This window comes from Helianthus annuus, chromosome 1 (genome assembly GCF_002127325.2).
Source record: "Helianthus annuus cultivar XRQ/B chromosome 1, HanXRQr2.0-SUNRISE, whole genome shotgun sequence".
Classification (NCBI taxonomy): Eukaryota; Viridiplantae; Streptophyta; class Magnoliopsida; order Asterales; family Asteraceae; genus Helianthus; species Helianthus annuus.
The window spans coordinates 121,671,466-121,694,762 of NC_035433.2; the positions used below are offsets into that span (position 1 = coordinate 121,671,466).

The 23,297-nt window shown below is 32.9% G+C and overlaps 1 pseudogene; it reads left to right on the top strand.

Annotated features, from left to right (window-relative positions):
* Positions 1-2,496: 2,496 nt before the first annotated feature.
* LOC110875378 lies at positions 2,497-23,064 on the top strand (annotated as a pseudogene).
* Positions 23,065-23,297: the final 233 nt, after the last annotated feature.

Sequence of the window (23,297 nt, forward strand, 5' to 3'; positions counted from 1 at the left end):
GCTTCGAATGGAATTGGCGGCACATTTCCTAGAGCTCTCGCAGAACCAGGAAAGTGTTCCACGACCATTATTGGACACGACTATGAGGGGATAACCCAGCTAAGGAGAGTATTGTGTGAAGTGTATTGTCGTCTACATAAATGGGGGTTTGTTCAAGGACATCGTGTCTATAAACCGCTAGGAGGCTAAGTATGCTTCACAACGGAAAGTTCAAAGGGACACCTAATTATCCGGCAATACTCAACCGTCGAGGTTCCATTAGAAACTTTGTGTGTTTTGATCAATCTCCATTCATGTGGGGGATTGCTGGAAATTTAGATATTATGAATGGATATTAATTTAGTGAGATTATAATTTAATGAAATTATAATTACTTACTAGACTATTCATATGGAACATAAACTCTTAAGAAGAGTTTTTATGTCAATTTATTAGTGTTTATTAGAGTTTATTTCTCTAATAAATCTCTAATTAAGTACTAGACTCTTCATATGTAACATAAACTCTTAAGTAGAGTTTTTATGTCAATTTATTAGTTTTTATTAGAGTTTATGTCTCTAATAAATCTCTAACTAAGTAGTAGACTCTTCATGTAACATAAACTCTTTAGTAGAGTTTTTATGTCAACTTATTAGTTTTTATTAGAGTTTATGTCTCTAATAAATCTCTAATTAAGTGAGACTTGTCTCTACCCATGTCTTTTGTATTAATAGTAGGCTATGTGCCTAACTTGATGGGTTTTATATATAAAACTACAAGAGTAAGAATACAAGAAGGAGATATAAATATATGCATGAAGAGTCTTTGGAGAAGTAGTACTTGATGACCTATATGTTGGGAACATATAGAGATAAGTTTCTCTACATGATTCAACTATTTTTCTATTTTTAGTTTCCAAAAGGTCTAACACTATGTTTTTATCCGGTGTAACCTCGGGCGCGTGGCCTTCTCCGGCAGTACAAACTGCTTCGGCTGTTGTACCCTGGGAGACAGAAGTGTCATCTTTAGTAGAGTCGCGAAATCTGTTTTAAGGGAAGCGTGTTGAACACGTGCCTCAGCCACAACCGTCAACATTTGTTTGTTATTTTTGTAGAAAATTATTGTACAAGAAGACATGGTTCAAGACCTCGTTGAAGCCTACACAACGGACTGAAAACGCAACGTACCATACAAGTAGACGCGGTTAAAGATCAAGTTGAAGACTTTATCTTTTGAAGATATTGGTTTGAATCAATTGTTTTATAAAATATGTTGTAGTTCATATTTTTTTCGTTTGAATTTGTACACGGTTCATGTACTACAATTTCCCAAATGTTTAATGAGAGTATCTTTTTTTTATTAGGTTTATTAATAAAATTGTGACCCATTTCCTACAAGTCCGACCTTAACCTAACATTAGTCTGTTAAGTGTATAATCTTTCAGGCACTTGCATCAACAAACAATATTTTTTATTATAATTAAGGAGATTTACAAGTGCATAAATGTAGAATATCGCAAATGAAGTTGACATAGATAAACGATTATTATTTTAACCCGTTTAACTAGATGTGAACGTTTAAGTATTATTTATAAAAACAAATCTTCATTATTCTTCTAAAAATCTACTTGAACTATTTATAAAAAGAAAAAAAAATCAAACTTTCATAAACAAAATTATCTAATAACCCTTAAATATTTTGTGTTCCCTTTACATGATTAATTTAATTTACTTTCCCGTATAAAACATGAAGTACAATCTTCAATTGTAAATTCAGAGATATATAATGAATGACTTTCTTCCTTTCTGGAAGAAAAAAGAAATTATATATTGAATTCCAATTAACTCGTTTCACGTACAGTCAAAATTAAACAAAGTTCTAAACATAATAAATTATACATACATAGCCCCATAGGTATATAATGACTGAGTTTCTTCCTTCCTGCAATTTGAAAAATAAAAACAGAAAGAAATAAATAAAGTTAATATATGTCGTTTCGCAGCCAAAATGTAGTCTTTTCTATTATAAGACTAAATGAAAGCTTCGAGAAGAACAAGTGAAATTTGTTTCAACCTCGTATTCCGTCATCATATACGTGTGTACACCAGTGTGTTTTCCCAAAAGAGATGTATGGAGTAATATTTGTCATATTTGATAACATTTTTTCTAAACCTGAATATTTGATGTTGATATATACAATCCTAATGTATCATTTTGGAAGCAAAAGCCAAAATTCGATAACTGTATATGGATATTCCAAAATTCGATAACTGTATATGGATATTCAAATAAGTTATGAGTAATTACAGATATTATATTTGAGGTGGCTGAATCCAAAAGTCTTTTAGTGTTTTCGCACAACAAAGAATTCCTTTACCTTTATATGTTAAAATAAAGCATAGTCTTTGATCAAAATGAAACGTTAGTTTTCTCCGTTCACATTTTTTAGCCCAAACCCTACCCTTGCCCACTATGTATTTATATGCATACCCCCCATGCAAAACATCAATAACTTATACCAAAACTCTAAAAGGAATTGATATATGCACAGAGTAATGAATAACAAAAGCTTATTGTTATTTGCTCTTTTCATCATCTTTTGTGTACCTTTCTCTATATCTCAAGAAGTTGGTTAGTCCCTAAACAATCTAACTTAAACATTATATTAGTCTTTTCAGTTGTTCGATCGTATATTATTATTTTTTTTGTTCATGAAATATGTTGTTAATGGTGGAGCAGATGACGAACATGAATTCTCATATGATGTGAACAGTTCAAATGGCCCGAACCATTGGGGAGAGATCCATCCTGAGTGGAGTATGTGTAATCAAGGAGACATGCAGTCGCCAATTGATCTCACACATAAAAGGGTTCGGACTACATCCGTACTAGGAAGACTTGATAGAGATTATAAACCGGCTAATACAACACTTATCAACAGGGGCCATGATATGATGGTAGGAAAGCCTGCACAGAAATTAAACTTTCATATCATCTAAAGTAGGACTGTTCAAATTGCTCGACGATCAAGGATCGCTCGACGATCGCTTGAAAAATGCTTAAAAATGCTCGTTCGATTCCCGCTCAGTTTGTAAATGAGCCGCTCGGATTGGTTCGATTCAAATTCAATCCAAGCATGAGCAAAGGTCCGCTTGCTCAGTTTCACTCGAATTATTTTTAATAATATATATAGGGGAAGGTTCATTTGAGAATAAAATTTAATTGAGAATAAAAAGAACAAAGGGTAATTTTGTAAAACAATAAATAGTTTTTTCACTTATCTCATTTATTATCCTTTTTGACTAATTAATTAGTCATAAAGACTATTATCCTCCACACTAACTTTTTTTGCCTACACACATCAAAAGTTATCCTACATATTTCGAAATTCATCCTACACGTTGAAATTTATCCTACACAATTCGTAATTTATCCTACACTTTATATTATTTTATTTTATTTTTTTGAAAAAATATATATTTTGAAGATAAGTTACAAAAAATTTAATGTAGTTAGCTATTAAAGAGGAAGACTACAAATTAATGACCTATGTAGATTTACCAATGTACCCTTATAGTAACATTAAATACTTATATTAAATGAAGTAAAATAAAGCATTCTTATTGGTTGAAATTTCTTCTTTGTTCTTCTTACAAAAAAATTGTTCTCATTTGAACTCTCCACTATATATATATATATATATATATATATATAATATATATATATATATATATATATATATATATATATATATATATATATGTATATATATATATATGTATATATAGGTACGGGATCAAGAGAAAACACCCAAAAGTGTGAGAACGGTGAGAACGCATCCTGGCCCAACACGTGGTGCAGGATATGATCAGGGGGTGAGGGGTTTTTTTGTCTTTTCAATCTTCTTTTATTTTCCCAACACGCTATAACATTTTTGGCGTCTAAGATTATTTTGGCGTTAATTGTATTGATTAAACTTTTTGGCGTTGAATTAATTGTTTTTGTGTCACGGAGATAATTTTTTTGCGTAATAGCGTTTTCTGGTCAATTTTTTTGGCGTTTTGTGGCGTTGTATAATAATTCACTACGAGTCATTAATATTTTCATAATATTAATTACAATAAGACCAAATGTTTTTTATGGCGTTTAGTCAATTTTTTTGGCGTTTAATACATTGACAAGGTGCTTTGCCAGCATCCATTCTCACAGTTTTCATACTACTAGCGTTTTGGTGTTTGTAGTTTTTGGCGTTTTATATAATAATGTATTTTATTTGTAGAGAATTGGATAACAAAACAACAGATAATTTGATAACAAAACAATATAAAGTGAAAAAGAAAAAAATTTAAAAAATCTAATTTCTCATCCGAATCTTCACTGTCATCAGCCTCTTCTTCTTGAATTTGTTTTGGCGTTTTGAACCTTTGAATACCTTAGCTAGATGCCAACTTTCCTACGTAAACCCCATCTTTTTTAGACGAAGCTTCTTAGTGGCATCCTGTTTTTTGGTGTGATATTCTTGTTTGGTGGCATGTCATTGAAGATCAACTCTTGCTTGATGCTATTTATGATAATGGAGTCCAAAATAGCATTTTACACTTGTGTTGATCCATTCATGCCATGCATATATTCATCAAGAAAAAAGCTCACATGATGACATAACACTGTCATCAGTCTCTTTTTCTTGAATATTTGTCCATCTCATTCAGAAAAAGATTATAGAGATAACCCCCTCCGAGAAGAATCCATTCAGTGAAAGCTTTGCCATATGTGGTTATTTTAACTAACCTTTTTTGGCGTTCTAAAGTGAGTGGTTTCTAGAGAACATAGCGTTTGTTTTTCTGGGTGTGATCAATTCATTGTGTGTAGACCCCTCTCTTATAGGAGTTTTTTGGCGCATAGTTTAGGCGGAATTTTTTTATTATAATAAACGATAGTAATAAAGTAATTGTCTTTTCAATTATTGTTTGTATTTATTGTTTTGATCAGCTTTATCAGTTTCTAGGGTGATAGACGTCCCATCTTCCAAGTTTGGCGTTTTTTTTAAATGGTGTTATGCAGACCAAGATGAGAAAATACAATAACGGAGAAAATAAAATATTAAGCAGGAAAAATATTTTTTGTTATTTCTGGAATTTTGTAAGCAATAACCTTTTGTAGTATTTTTTTTTTTTTTTTGCGTTTTGCAAATAAATAGAAAAATATATCATTTAATTATTATCTTAAAAAAAGAAGATTACAGAGAAAAAAATTAAAACTCTTTGTCAGAAGATACTTTATTCGAGAAGTATCCATCACTTGCGTCATCTTCTTCCTCGGAGTCTTCATCTGGATCTTCATCTATGTCATCACCTTCACCTTCATCGGCTTATTGTTCCTGAAGATTCTGAAGCCTCCATTTGAACATATCTTGCATTAACGCCAATTTTGAGTCCATTTCAGTGTTCAAACAAGTGGCGTTATGCAATTCTTCCATGAACCCAAGCCCTGCTTTGTCATGATGTTTTCAAGCCTGTAGTCTTCCTGCTCTCCGCTGTCGTATATAACGATCACCATGTCTGTCTCATCATCAAAACGCGCCATGATGTCATGACAGGGTCCGGCTTTACATCTGCTTTGATTGGTCCAAATTTCCTTGTTATTGCTTTCATAAGCATATGTGTTTCATGGCATTCGTTATCCAGAGCAATGCCAAGAGATAGGATACCCCTCTGTACCTCTTCTTCCATCTTCAGAATTGCCTTGATCGTCCTACCATACACCCTCCTTCTGTTGTCAGAACGCAGGACGAATCGCCTGATTTCCAGAGTGTATCTCCACCAAACGATTGTTGATATTTTTGGCGTTTTGGTTAAATTGGCGTTTTTGGTTAAAGATGTTTTTGCAGAAATGATAGATTGAAGTGATTATGGAAGCGATGTTTTACGTCGTTTATATAATGATGTTTTTGGCGCGTAATTTAGGAGGAAATTTCTTCTAATAAATTTTAATAACTAAAATTCAGTTACTGTGTTGTTTCCTCTTCCTATAATATCCAACGCGTTTTATCTCTAATTTTTTGCGTTTTATTTTTAATGGCGTTTATTTTTTTGAATGGCGTGTTATCATTTGTTGGCGTTTTGAATTTGAGCGGTAAAAGACCCTTTTACCCTTAATGAAGCGCGTCCCACATAATAAAATTGATGTTATTTACGAAAATGCCACTGCGCAATCTAGTCCATGGATTGTTTTGATCTAACGATCCATAAGCGCTCTCACCGTTCTCACACTTTCCCCCGTTTTCTTTAAATCCTGACTCTATATATATATATTATAGATTTTAAAGATTAAAAGCCCATAAAATATACTAGCCCAAAAAAAAATTAAAAGCCCAACTTAATTGTTAATATCAAAATCTAACCCTAAATCCCTAATTCCTAAAATAATCACATAGTCATAAACTGATTGTTCGAAGATCTGCTTCTTGATATTGTTAAGAACAGTTTTAGAATCATGATTTTTGTTATGTATTGCTTTTGTTAGTAAGGTGTTGACATGTTTTAATTAAGTAAGGATTTGTTTTTGTTAAACGCAGCCTTATAATTCAATCAAGCGAAACCGAGCGAAAACGATCCGCTCGATTTTAGTTAGGATTTGAGAAAAACCGAGTGAAAACGATCCGCTCGATTCAAATTCAATCCAAGCATAAGCATCACTTTTGTGCTCGGTTTTGCAAATTCGATCCGATCGGATCGGATCGGTTGTAATTCAATCCGAGCACGAGCAGACCCTCGATCGGATCAGATCGGCTCATGCTTGTGCTCGGCTCATGAACACCCCTAATCTAAAAACTAAAGATAACTGTTATTATTTGTTCTTATAACTATTAACTTTTATGAAAAAATACAGTTGAGATGGATAAGAGGAGCTGGCCATATTCATATAAATGGAACCGAGTATCAACTTAATCAAGCCCACTGGCACACCCCTACTGAACACACTATCAATAGCCGAATGTAACGCCCCAAAACCGAATTATTAATTTGCTAGTTTGTTATCATGTTTAACAAAAGGGGGTATAATAACTAGGTAAACCTAGTTAAATGTCTAGCAAATTAAGTAAAGGATTGAAACTTGTGGTAACTATGATGGGTAATAAACTTGAGGGACTAGGATTGCCAAAGTTGAAAGTGAATTTAATTAAAACAAAAATCTCACACACACAAGGTGTGTGTGTGCATGAGAACGATCAGGAGAAGGGAGTGAGGGGTGTAAACCCTAACCCTCAAGAAACCATCAAATTGAAGAAGGATTTCAACCTAAACTAATGCATGAACTCGTTTTCTTGATGATCTAGCCCAATTAAACATGTGGTAAGTTGTAATTTACGATTTAATGATCTTGCTATGAAGTGGGTTATGAACAATCCATGAAATTGTACGAAATTGATCATGCACATGTGTTAGAATCACCATATAGAACATGAACTATGCAAGATTCTAAGTAATTTGATGATTTTGGATGAAACCCACTTGTAGTGGTGAAGATGATGATATGGATAATCATACATGTTTAATTGTTGTGTAAAATTCATGTATGATGTTGTATGTAATGAGTAATTGTTAGTTAATTTGGGTATATTATGAAAATTATATGATTCTAGTGGAACTTGACGATCTTGATATGAACTTGTAATATTATGCATAAAATACTTGTACATTAGGCTTAGAAAGTAGTACGCACACCAAGTGTTTGATGAAATGTCTAAATGGAAATGATGTGTGAAATTGTATGCAAGTAATAGGTAATTTTATATAGAACGTGATAATAATGTATTTGATAGTAAACTAACATGAGAAGTGCGTTTTAGATATAGTTCATGCGGAGGCTATGTTGAAATGATGTTGGGTTAGCTAAGTATGAGTTAAGGTGTTAGTTGTGAAGATATGAAAACGCTGGTGTGGAAGGAATGGATTATGTATGTACATGTGTATATAATTAGGTGATCATGTAGTTGAATATGTCATATAATACGATCATGAAATGAGTATAATGTTAATACTATGCTCTACCCTATTAAGATGGATACATGTTCATAAGTTGAAAGTGTGTAAGTAAGACAGTTGACTTTTTGAAAGTCAACAATGAATGAATAACATGGTTAGCCTTTCGGACACAATTATAATAGTAGAGAAGTAATGTGTTATGTACTAGATGATCTACATGTCGTGTACGATGATGATTGAGTTGCGAGAATGTGGAACAAGGTAACTTTTAGTCTATGCCTTATGTATGTGGTATTTGGTTAATAAAAATGCAAGTAATATATGAATGGAAGGAAATGAATGTTAGTATGAATGAGCATTTGTGCTAACCATAATGTGATTGTAATGACATGAAAGGATAGGGATCACATTAGCATGGACTCAAGAACGGAACGCTAACGGGTCAAGAGGAGGCGAGGAAGCAAGCTTGAACACGAACGCTTAAGGTAAGTGATTTCCGTAATCGCTTCTTAGTTGTTTACATAAAGATATGTGCTAGTTAATTAAGTATGATAGTTGAGGACAAATAAGGATGGTTCGTATGAAATCGATGATTTTCGCTAAGTAGAGGTAATGGATCAAAATGTGGTTTTATTACTATACCGGAAGGGTTGCGTAAGTGATGAATACGGTGCTATAACCGGGTATGGGTAGAATGGTACATAAGCACGCTAATCAAGAATTAGAGGCGCGAATTAATAGTATAAATACCCGGTTGTGAGTTACGGTTAATGGACAATCAAGTTAGCAAGTTGAAATTGTATTAACCAAGTTGTTTTCGTATAAATGAATGAAATGAATAAGTTTAACGCATACCGGGTATCGGGTACGTAAATCCCAAGTACGAAACCCCGGATAATGTAAAAGTATTATGGTTATAAGGTTCGTGTAAGTTTTGGGCTAAAACGAATGAAATGTTTGATAAAAACATGAACGGGTCGAATAATTGTACATGAATAATAAGCCGATAGCGTGTAAGTTAAGAATTTGCTTAATCCGGATACGGGATTTTAAGTTCATATGATAGAATGTGAATTTACAAGCATGTAAGAAGAAACGGGAGGTTAAACGGGTAAACGGTTCAAAAGTTATGCGCGTTTTAGTGCGTACGGATGACGAAACGGATCTGCAGAAAAAGGGGTTTTCTAGAGGGCGTCGCCAACGGGGTTAGGGCCGTTGCCGACGGGCTCTAGAAAACCAATTTTCCTCCGACGCCTTATTTACCTGTCTACGGGTGTTTCTGGCTACGGGTAAATGCAAGGCCCGTCGCCGACGCCCCTAGGGCCGTCGGCGACGGCCTCCCCAAGTTCCAAAAGCTGAAATCTTGTTATTTAAGGTGATTTATGTATCGTAGGCTTCGGTTTGTCATCCGTGGTCTACGGCGGACCTTCCAAACATGATTTTGATGGTTCCTTAGATGTTTATGGGCTATAAAGCTAAGTCTAAGACCCATGTAAATAATGAATGATTATGTAAGAGGTACGCGTGATCTAGCACGTGTACGTAAAGGTATGCATGTATGTAATGATGTAGGAAAGGTATGTACATATGTAGATGTGTATGTATGTATGTATAAAGATATGTACGAGTATATGCATGTATGTAATGATGTAGGAAAGGTATGTACATATGAAGATGTGTATGTATGTATGTATAAAGATATGTACGAGTATATGCATGTATGTAATGATGTAGGAAAGGTATGTACGAATGTAGATGTGTATGCGTGTATGTATAAAGATATGTACGAGTGTATGCATGTATGTAATGATGTAGGAAAGGTTGGTATGTATGTAGATGTGTATGTATGTATGTATAAAGATATGTACGAGTATATGCATGTATGTAATGATGTAGGAAAGGTATGTACGAATGTAGATGTGTATGTATGTATGTATAAAGATATGTACGAGTGTATGCATGTATGTAATGATGTAGGAAAGGTTTGTATGTATGTAGATGTGTATGTATGTATGTATGTATAAAGATATGTACGAGCGTATGCATGTATGTAAAGATGTAGGAAAGGTGCGTACGTATGTAGATGTGTATGTATGTATGTATGTATAAAGACATGTATGAGTGTATGCACATATGTAAAGTTGTAGGAAAGATATGTACGTATGTAGATGTGTATGTATGTATGTAAGTACGTATGTATGCATGATTTAGACACGTTGAGGGTTAATGTTATTAATGGTGTACCTTGAGAATGGAAAGTAATGCAGGTACATTATTGAAGCCTCACCAGGAAATGGATACGCAGATGAAATGCTTAAAGTTCAAAAGATGACAAAATATGAAGTGTACGCGAATGAATCTTGTTTATATAATGTGTGCTAATGTTATGAATGTATGTGGTGAGTGCAGGTTGTACGGATAACGGGCGATTATCACAAGGATTAGAGATCGAAGACCGAGTCACAAGATAGATTGTACGCGAATAATTGAGTATGTACTATTAGTAAACAGGACTTATGCTTTATCTTTGTAAAAGATACATATTAAAACGAACTTTCAAGTAAGTCAAGACGTTTGTAATGAACGAAATTTTATGGCACGAATTTCCGCTGTGACTTTTTGTCAAATACGAATTAGGGTCTTACAAGTTGGTATCAGAGCCCTGGTTTGAGAGAATCAAGTACAAGAAAGTAAGTACTTAAACTCAAACTTGTGCGCTCTTATGATAAGGAACCCGTACAATCTAAGACTCGATCAAGATCCAAATGTAGAAGCGAATGTAAGTATGTACTTATGTATACGTATAAAGAAACTGACGGTATGTTATGTGCAAGGTAAGTATAAGTGTTTGAGGAAGATGACCCTTGAATGCAGTCTAGGATGAATGCTAAGGCAGGCAAGGATGCGAATGGACAGACGGACCCCAGGTACACAATGTTAATATGTATGGTACCGGTGTTAAAAGAAAAAGAAAGAAATCTCCTTGGCAGGGTAAGTACTAAATGGAAGACAGCGATATTGTCTTGATAAGATTGTAAGAATGTAGCACGAATTGAGACCCACTACTGCAGACATAAGGCGGTGATTACCTGAAGGCACGAAATTAGTATGTGAATTGCGCACCTGGCCAGTACGCAAGAAGCATATGACATTCGTGAGACCATGGTAATTATCGCAGGTATGTCCGTTAGAATTGGGTAGCAGGTGGGTGTGCGGGAGAAGTGGGTAGTAAGACTCTCGGGAAATTGAGAGTACTATGAAGGAATGAAAAACATGAATGATAAGAACGAAGAATGTTGAATCCGTAAGAAAGTACGGATCAACAATGTATGAATGCAATGCTTGAATCCGCGAGACGGATTCAAGGGATGAAAAGCGTATATGCAATGTTTGAATCCGCGAGACGGATTCAAAGAATGAAAGATATGAATGCAATGCTTGAATCCGCGAGACGGATTCAAGGGATGAAAGGCGTAAATGCAATGTTTGAATCCGAGAGACGGATTCAAAGAAGGAAAGATGTGAATGCAATGTTTGAATCCGCGAAACGGATTCAAAACATAGAAGGTACGAAAAGTATGAATAATGTGTTCGAATCCGCGAAACAGATTTAAGATATAAAAGATGAAGCTAGTCTACATAAGAAGAAGTCAATAGCTTGACCATGTATGCGTCAAACAAGTCATATAAGTAAATGTAAAGCAAATGAACAAAAAAAAAGAAAGTATCCGAATGTGTAAGTAACGAAGGGATACGTATGGTATAAAAGACTATAGAAATGTAGAATGATGTTAGCTACGGAGTTAAGCACGTAGGTATGACGATGACATAGCAGTTTTGTTGTGATAACAAAACAAGAGTTAAATGTTATACAATGAGTCTATAGAATGGAATCTTAAAGGATGAGATGAAAGTACTAAATCCGTTAAAAACGGATCATATGAGTGTAAGTATTATTATAAGTTTGAATGAATATGTACATTAAACTGTTACTAAACGGTCAAGGAAATGAGAATGTTAGGTGAAAATATGCCATGGGAAGTATACACTTGCTAAGAAGTTAATTGTATGAGTAAATACGAAATGAGATGAGATGATTACTTATAATTATGATGTGATCATAAAGTCAAACAATGATAGGTGTATGTATAAATGGAAGTGAGAAAGGTTTCGGGGACGAAACCTCATTTAAGGGGGGTAGACTTGTAACGCCCCAAAACCGAATTATTAATTTGCTAGTTTGTTATCATGTTTAACAAAAGGGGGTACAATAACTAGGTTAGTAAACCTAGTTAAATGTCTAGCAAATTAAGTAAAGGATTGAAACTTGTGGTAACTATGATGGGTAATAAACTTGAGGGACTAGGATTGCCAAAGTTGAAAGTGAATTTAATTAAAACAAAAATCTCACACACACAAGGTGTGTGTGTGCGTGAGAACGATCAGGAGAAGGGAGTGAGGGGTGTAAACCCTAACCCTCAAGAAACCATCAAATTGAAGAAGGATTTCAGCCTAAACTAATGCATGAACTCGTTTTCTTGATGATCTAGCCCTATTAAACATGTGGTAAGTTGTAATTTACGATTTAATGATCTTGCTATGAAGTGGGTTATGAACAATCCATGAAATTGTAAGAAATTGATCATGTACATGTGTTAGAATCACCATATAGAACATGAACTATGCAAGATTCTAAGTAATTTGATGATTTTGGATGAAACCCACTTGTAGTAGTGAAGATGATGATATGGATAATCATACATGTTTAATTGTTGTGTAAAATTCATGTATGATGTTGTATGTAATGAGTAATTGTTAGTTAATTTGGGTATATTATGAGAATTATATGATTCTAGTGGAACTTGACGATCTTGATATGAACTTGTAATATTATGCATAAAATACTTGTACATTAGGCTTAGAAAGTAGTACGCACACCAAGTGTTTGATGAAATGTCTAAATGGAAATGATGTGTGAAATTGTATGCAAGTAATAGGTAATTTTATATAGAACGTGATAATAATGTATTTGATAGTAAACTAACATGAGAAGTGTGTTTTAGATATAGTTCATGCGGAGGCTATGTTGAAATGATGTTGGGTTAGCTAAGTATGAGTTAAGGTGTTAGTTGTGAAGATATGAAAACGCTGGTGTGGAAGGAATGGATTATGTATGTACATGTGTATATAATTAGGTGATCATGTAGTTGAATATGTCATATAATACGATCATGAAATGCGTATAATGTTAATACTATGCTCTACCATATTAAGATGGATACATGTTCATAAGTTGAAAGTGTGTAAGTAAGACAGTTGACTTTTTGAAAGTCATCAATGAATGAATAACATGGTTAGCCTTTCGGACACAATTATAATAGTAGAGAAGTAATGTGTTATGTACTAGATGATCTACATGTCGTGTACGATGATGATTGAGTTGCGAGAATGTTAAACAAGGTAACTTTTAGTCTATGCCTTATGTATGTGGTATTTGGTTAATAAAAATGCAAGTAATATATGAATGGAAGGAAATGAATGTTAGTATGAATGAGCATTTGTGCTAACCATAATGTGATTGTAATGACATGAAAGGATAGGGATCACATTAGCATGGACTCAAGAACGGAACGCTAACGGGTCAAGAGGAGGCGAGGAAGCAAGCTTGAACACAAACGCTTAAGGTAAGTGATTTCGGTAATCACTTCTTAGTTGTTTACATAAAGATATGTGCTAGTTAATTAAGTATGATAATTGAGGACAAATAAGGATGGTTCGTATGAAATCGATGATTTTCGCTAAGTAGAGGTAATGGATCAAAATGTGGTTTTATTACTATACCGGAAGGGTTGCGTAAGTGATGAATACGGTGCTATAACCGGGTATGGGTAGAATGGTACATAAGCACGCTAATCAAGAATTAGAGGCGCGAATTAATAGTATAAATACCCGGTTGTGAGTTACGGTTAATGGACAATCAAGTTAGCAAGTTGAAATTGTATTAACCAAGTTGTTTTCGTATAAATGAATGAAATGAATAAGTTTAACGCATACCGGGTATCGGGTACGTAAATCCCAAGTACGAAACCCCGGATAATGTAAAAGTATTATGGTTATAAGGTTCGTGTAAGTTTTGGGCTAAAACGAATGAAATGTTTGATAAAAACATGAACGGGTCGAATAATCGTACATGAATAATAAGCCGATAGCGTGTAAGTTAAGAATTTGCTTAATCCGGATATGGGATTTTAAGTTCATATGATAGAATGTGAATTTACAAGCATGTAGGAAGAAACGGGAGGTTAAACGGGTAAACGGTTCAAAACTTATGCGCGTTTTAGTGCGTACGGACGACGAAACGGATCTGCAGAAAAAGGGGTTTTCTAGAGGGCGTCGCCGACGGGGTTAGGGCCGTCGCCGACGGGCTCTAGAAAACCAATTTTCCTCCGACGCCTTATTTACCTGTCTACGGGTGTTTCTGGCTACGGGTAAATGCAAGGCCCGTCGCCAACACCCCTAGGGCCGTCGGCGACGGCCTCCCCAAGTTCCAAAAGCTGAAATCTTGTTATTTAAGGTGATTTATGTATTGTAGGCTTCGGTTTGTCATCCGTGGTCTACGGCGGACCTTCCAAACATGATTTTGATGGTTCCTTAGATGTTTATGGGCTATAAAGCTAAGTCTAAGACCCATGTAAATAACGTATGATTATGTAAGAGGTACGCGTGATCTAGCACGTGTACGTAAAGGTATGCATGTATGTAATGATGTAGGAAAGGTATGTACATATGTAGATGTGTATGTATGTATGTATAAAGATATGTACGAGTATATGCATATATGTAATGATGTAGGAAAGGTATGTACATATGAAGATGTGTATGTATGTATGTATAAAGATATGTACGAGTATATGCATGTATGTAATGATGTAGGAAAGGTGTGTACGAATGTAGATGTGTATGCGTGTATGTATAAAGATATGTACGAGTGTATGCATGTATGTAATGATGTAGGAAAGGTTGGTATGTATGTAGATGTGTATGTATGTATGTATAAAGATATGTACGAGTATATGCATGTATGTAATGATGTAGGAAAGGTATGTACGAATGTAGATGTGTATGCATGTATGTATGTATAAAGATATGTACGAGTGTATGCATGTATGTAATGATGTAGGAAAGGTTTATATGTATGTAGATGTGTATGTATGTATGTATAAAGATATGTACGAGCGTATGCATGTATGTAAAGATGTAGGAAAGGTGCGTACATATGTAGATGTGTATGTATGTATGTATAAAGACATGTATGAGTGTATGCACGTATGTAAAGTTGTAGGAAAGATATGTACGTATGTAGATGTGTATGTATGTATGTAAGTACGTATGTATGCATGATTTAGACACGTTGAGGGTTAATGTTATTAATGGTGTACCTTGAGAATGGAAAGTAATGCAGGTACATTATTGAAGCCTCACCAGGAAATGGATACGCAGATGAAATGCTTAAAGTTCAAAAGATGACAAAATGTGAAGTGTACGCGAATGAATCTTGTTTATATAATGTGTGCTAATGTTATGAATGTATGTGGTGAGTGCAGGTTGTACGGATAACGGGCGATTATCACAAGGATTAGAGATCGAAGACCGAGTCACAAGATAGATTGTACGCGAATAATTGAGTATGTACTATTAGTAAACAGGACTTATGCTTTATCTTTGTAAAAGATACATATTAAAACGAACTTTCAAGTAAGTCAAGACGTTTGTAATGAACGAAATTTTATGGCACGAATTTCCGCTGCGACTTTTTGTCAAATACGAATTAGGGTCTTACACCGAAGGTTTATATAAAAATTTTATTAAAATAAGCAAAATATTCATCTCCAAAATTCATTTTAATTACCAAGAAACTAACATTTCATATATCTAATGACAATATAATTTCTTACATGCATAGATTTAATCTCGAGCTACACTTGGTTCATCAGAGTATAGACGCAAAGGTTGCAGTGGTTGGAATCCTATACAAAATTGGTCGCCCCAATTTTTTTTTTAGCCACGGTATGTTAAGTAATCATTTTCTTAACTAATATTGTAGTGTAACCAATAATTTTCTGTACACAAAATCTCTAAGTCTGTATTTTTTTTAATATATGTGATCAGATGGAACCATATTTAAAAGCAGTGTCATCTACAAGAGAAGTTGAAAAAAGCGTGGGAATAATAGACCCCCGACAAATAAAATTTGGGAGTAGAAAATATTATGGATATATTGGCTCACTTACTACTCCACCATGCGACCAAAATGTTATATGGACCATTGTTAGAAAGGTAAAAAATATATATATGTTGTGAAACAACGACCTACTAGCGACTAGTATATGAACTAAAGCGCAAATATCAAAGGAACATAGAGAGAAAGATAGAATAGAGAATTGTTATTCATTGAGATATATACACCATATACAAATGCCACTATATATAGGCATATACATTAATACAAAAGAACTTAAAGAGATGGGAGTTATAGGAGTTGTGTATGTGGAAAGTCACCTTATAAATGATGCATTCATAACACCCCCCCCCCCTTGACTATCCACATACCTTTAATACGCTTGGTGATGCTGCCTCGTTAAAAACCTTGCTAGGAAAACCCAGTGGGACAAAACCTCAGCTAAGGGAAAAAGAGTGCAGCGCGTATTTTATCCTCCTGATACTTTTGGATCAGGTATGTTGCCTCATTAAAAACCTTACTAAGAAAACCCAATGGGACAAAACTTAGTTAAGGGAAAAAGAGTGCAACTTGAATAAGTCCCCCCCTCATTTTAACATGTGTCCTTTAAGTGACGTATGTCCATCTTCCTTGAAAGTCGAATAAAGCCTTGTTGCTTGATCCCTTAATGTGCAATCCTTTATGTCGAGCAATGTTGTATAATCTTCTAACGAGACTTTAGGTGCCTCTTTCCAAAAATTATCATACGTCCACGACTGTGTTTCGTTACATTCCTGCATCTACAAGACTAACCAAACTTGTTTTGATGGGTTATAAAATATAATCAAATATTGTTTATACCTAAAATGTTTCTTTGAACTCATTCCAATGTCTCTTCGCTTGACAAAGGTTATAATCATGACAATAATCTCAAGTAAAAGATATTATAACCATACATAGCTAGCAAAACATATTAATGCACTTATGCATTTAACGATGGTACTTCAAGAATGAGAATCTCTACTTTGGTAGGAGATGATAATATGCATTTCTTATAACAAATGACTTAACAACCTTTAACATACTTTAAGGTTCAACTATGTCCATATTAAAATATCCAAACATCATCTTCTAGATGTACTTGAGGGATTAGTAAAATATAATTACATATATACTCGAACTGCAGTTCGAGTAATAATTAGACCGTGCCAAGGTCATTCAAAAATTCTCCCTCTAAAAGCTCGACAATTTCTCTCAATGATGCCTAGACATCATTACTGTAAATTGCGATTATAGTGAACTTTTAAAAGTAGAATGTTCATAAAACATGGCTAATTTAATCAAACTTATATCCCTCTTTATGTGAATATCTCGAGTTGTACAACACTCGACCCAACTATTTTAGTCCATACGTATTTTGTCAACTTCATATAATATAATACGTTCTTGTGGTTTTGACATCATTAATTCTTCTAGGATTATCAATCCATGAGGGAATTCTTTCCATCTTCTCCAAATATGCATGTGCTTTCATTCTTAGAAGTTTTGCTATATAAACTTGCCCTTTTAACACATTAATATCTGTATTATATGCAAAAATATCAAGAACACTTGCTTTTATCTCCAAAATCCATATTGTACCATGTTTGTACACTGTGTACATTGAGATTCCATAATAACCAGGTACACATTTTCTATGTATGTTTATTGGAGTATTGGTGCACTATAATTACATCCATAAGGTGTTTCAATTAACCTCTTAAGCATTCAAATGCTTTAGGATACTCATGGGGAGCTCCAATTATATTCAATTCAATATACTCATGGGGAGTTCCAATTATATTCAATTCAATAACATATACAACATGTATATGTATTCAGATCTGAATTTATATAATAATCATAATATTCTCGAGAACTTATTTTATATGACTTAGTATCAAGTGATACATAACTTTCCTAAGACGCATGTCAATTCTCTTTTATATATTACCAGACTAACAAGATATTGGAAACTCAATGCATCCACCACTGGAGAATACGTTTTCTCATAATCAATCATAGGTCTTTGTGAAAATTCTTGTGCCACCAATTTTGACTTATATCACTTAATTTGATTTTCACATGATTCGCATAAAAGACACTTTTGTATCCAGCATATTTTATAACTTCAGTTGGATGGACTGTTGGTCCAGAAACTTTCCAGTTCATTAGAGAACTAAACTCTGCCTTATTTGCGTCTTTCTATGGTCAATCATTTCTTAATATTCATTCATAGGCAGATCTTAAATCTTGATCCTTATCATTTAATCATTTTAAGTGCTACATTATATACAAAAGTAATAACGACGTTGATTTTTATTTCGATTCCATACATATGTTAGACATGATACAACTTATCAATATCTCTTTATTTTCAGGTACCTGAGGTTCTTCTTGAACCATCATGTCTATTGTCTCTTCAGGAGATCTTATTACTATAACCTCGACTTGACCATCTTAATTACTTGCTCCAATTTTCGAGGAATTTTATTGTTGGAATCAACTAGTCTACCACGCTATAGGCGTGCAATAGACTCATTACAAAAAATGTGGTTGTCCTCTTGGGACACAAAGATAACTGGAGCATAAGCAGTTGATTATGTGACTTACTTGGTCACTCTATTTAGGTCAGTGAACTTGTATGGTAATTTGTTCTTTAATATTGGTAAATGAATTATACTTTAAATGTCTAGTTCATAGTTTATAGTCTAAGGATCAAGATGACATGATAATTCATTTCACTTTTCACTTTTCACTTTCCAACTGCTTGTTATCTCCCCCTAATGTTGGGAACATTCATTCACTAAAGTGAAAACCAATGAGCCATAAACGAATTTCTCACTAATGGCTTTAAGTATTTAATCATAGACGATTATTTATACCCAACATATTCTCAAACTTTTTAGAAGTCTCATCTTTGTGCGGTGTGGTGGATGAGTTTCAATATATGTCGCACAACCAAAATCGTTGATGAGACATATTTGGTTCTTGACCAAAAACCAACTGTATGGGGAGAACTATAACTTATTGGCTTGATGTGAATTGATGGTACTATATATAAAATTACATGTACCTAAATGAACTTTTTCTCATCTCATGATTCCTAGCTTTGTAACCAATAGTAGACGTTTAGTAATCACATTAACACTTATTCCAATGATCGTTAATAACTTGGGAATCAAATTCACGATTATCAAATAAATATACTAATCCGGATTAATATGCTTGCTATCACATTAGCTAAGCCACAATCACACAAGCTTTAGGTTGTGGATTTGATAACCATTTAGACGATGCATCGATTTAAAACACTAAATGGTATCATGTTGGGATATGCATATCCTTTAATCGCTTCCAGAATATTTAGGTATACACACCCTCGTTTATTTTGTAAATATATAATTTTCCTTGAGAGCAAACATTACATGCTAATTATTATGTTGAAGAATCTTCTAGTTCTTCATTATGTTTCACATCATCATTGACTCAGTGTGGTCTAACCGGTCATGCCAACTAATTAAATAATTTTGATCCATAAACTTCTGGTTTATGATCGTATGTGTATTACTTGCTTGTATGTAATATAAAACGTATGATACAAGAGAATATATTATAATTTCAAAGTTAAAACCATCACGTTATGCAATCACTTCTTAGTTTGCCACTTTTGTGGTCCATTATCATTATTAAAATGACCATCATTATAATTCTTATAGTCATTCTCATTATTACAAGTTTCTCAATTAGGTCTATCATTACATATACAATGATTAATATATAATCACATTCACTTTTGGGAATGGAGTAGAACCAAAAACAAGCTTCATAGTTTTTCATTATTTACTCGGTCACATGATATAAAAGCATTTCATTTTCCATGACTCTTATAATGATATTGCTACTTTAGGAGCATATGTTTCAAGTGTGACAATCAATTTTTCCTTGTAAATAATGTTCTCTTTGCTTACCATCAATTGAGAAGTAGTTAAGTCGTATAATATTTATCAATCTTATATCTTACGACCTTTATAACGATCATTGTATAGTCATCACATTATTAACATGTTGGATCTCATTACATGAGCATCATAACAATTTCCTCAATTACCATGATTATGAACTTTACACCAATTATTATATCATCACATTCAGTTCAAGGAATGAATTATAACCAAACAACTATCATGGTGACATCGTTATAATTTTCTTAGTTGTTATATACATGATCGCGACCTTACATTGGTCATTCTATCATCACATTCACTTCATGAATGGATTAAAATCACACAACTTTTATGGTGGTCATTTCAAACCTTATATATTATTTAACAATCTTGTTTCTTCAAGAGCATATTTGAGGTTTGACAATGGAACTTGTTTTATTCCACATGTATAACTAATTTTTTCACCACATAACATCAATTGTATGACCGAATCATTAAGATTTATCAGTCCAAAATCTTACAGACATCAATAAATTTACATTTTTTTTTATTTTCCTTACTAATCATGGTTAAATATGAAGAATATATTAGAACACTATTAAAACATTTAATGTAATATATCCACGTTATATCTTTTCTTATGATAATATGTTAACTGCATAACCCTATGATACATTACATAGGTTTTCTAAACAAATATAAAGTTTTTAATCATATAGTGTCACCGAGTATATGAATCATATAAGAAGCATTTCTATATATGAATTGTACTCAGAGAAAGGAACACATGACTATTATAATAAACTTATGTGCATACATCATGCACTCAACCATAATATAATATAACTATGTACACAATCATATATGATATAAAAATCAGATTCCTAAAAACACATAATATTGAATGACGGATATCATACAACATACATTTTTCATATAAACATTTCAAATATTTAAATTCTTAGGTAACTAATAAAAAAAATTATGAAGTTAAAACATAAGTATGTATGTGGTAACATCGACCAATGTAAATTATGCGATTTCTACATGATAACATTACATCATATTATTATAATGTGGAAAATAATAATCTTCCGATAATAAAACAATTAAACAATTAGGCTATTATATATGCACACATTAAACAATTGCATTGTTATACATTTACACTTCTACTCGTATTGAACTTTTAATTACAATAATACTAATAATATTAATTATGATAATTATGAATAAAGATAACATGAGATAACTTCATAATAAGACAACTACCGTTTCTATACTTCTATAATAATAATAATAATAAAGGTAAACTTAACTTATTATAATTCAACTAATTAAGTAATAATTAAGAAGAATAAAGAAACATAAATTCAAATAAATAACGTTTTTAATGAGGTTAATGAGAAATAATATCACAATTAATACTTTTCAATTATATTTTACAATTAATAATATTCCATTCACCCTCATAAATTGCATTTAATTAATTTTAAGTTAAATTACTATTACTAAATTCAGATAAATTCCAAAAGAAAAATAGTAAATTCAAATATATATATATATAAATATATATTATGTATGCAAGTGATATTCATATTTTAATCTAACAAATTTTATAGATAAATCATTAACTTAATATGATTTCAATCAAGTCCATACAAAAGTTGATATAAAGTTCTGTCTTTCTTATTATATAAAAGGATATTTGATTTTGGGGTAAACCATAACTTTAAATCAAACAAAGGCGAGTGTCAATACAAAACATAGATATTAGAATGCAATTTTACTTTTAAAGCATTCATAAAAAAATAGAAAATTGTCACAAAAGTTAATTTATACTTTTTTGGTAAAAGTTTAAATCTTCAAATTGTAATTATAAAATTAACCAACACATCATTTATCATTTATAACTTTGTAAGAATTAACTCATAGCACTTTATGACAATTATTACTATATTAATTAAAATAATATAGTAAACAAAATGAGTCTTGACAAATATCAACTGCTTATGCTCCAATAGCATGGCTACATTTTTCTATTAACAACCCATCAAAATGAGTCTTGATGAGTTGCTAAAAGATGCGATTCTGTTATTTTCAAAAACATGATTTACCTGGTCAGCCGTCATCTATTCATTCTGGATTACAAGACGTCGACATCTTTCGAATTGAGAGTGATTGTTGCAATGTTTCGATTATTGTCGCTTCAGTGTATCCTTGGGAGGGGCGGCAAAACCTTGCAAGAACAATTTCTAAAGGTGATGAACAATGAAAACGCAAAAAGGATCTTGAGCCAAATAGCACTAGAGATTTTTAGATGAGCACGTTCGTGCTGATAACGTGTTGTGAAACAACGACCTACTAGCGACTAGTATATGAACTAAAGCGCAAATATCAAAGGAACATAGAGAGAAAGATAGAATAGAGAATTGTTATTCATTGAGATATATACACCATATACAAATGCCACTATATATAGGCATATACATTAATACAAAAGAACTTAAAGAGATGGGAGTTATAGGAGTTGTGTATGTGGAAAGTCACCTTATAAATGATGCATTCATAACAATATATACTTTTTTGTAATATTTTATAATAATTCTACAACGTACGGAATTTGATCACTAAAAAACCTTTTGTTACACTATATCAGGTGAGAACGGTTTCTCGAGAATAATTGCGTATAATTCGTGAAGTAGTCCAAGATGTGAGCTTTACATTATGTTCTATTTATTTGGTTTCACTTTTGATGTAAAATTTATTTGTTAATTTTAGTTCGTGGTGTAACATGAAGCCAATGCTAATGCAAGACCAGTTCAAGCCTTTAATAATCGTTGGTTGAAGCTTTATAGACCAGATGACTATGAAACAAATTAGGGTTTTCGACTATATTGATGTGCAGCTCGAGATCAACGAAAAGTTATATTTTTATTGTTTTATAATATTGATCATGGATTAATTTTGTTTATGTTTATAGGAATTTTTATACAAGTTTTTATTAGTTATTCTGTATGATTCATAAATACCAATATAAATAATAAGGATGCATATTCTTAAATAATTTTTTATTCTATCACAAGGCTTCTATTATGGTAAAATTTCTAAGCATCTTTCAAAAAGCGA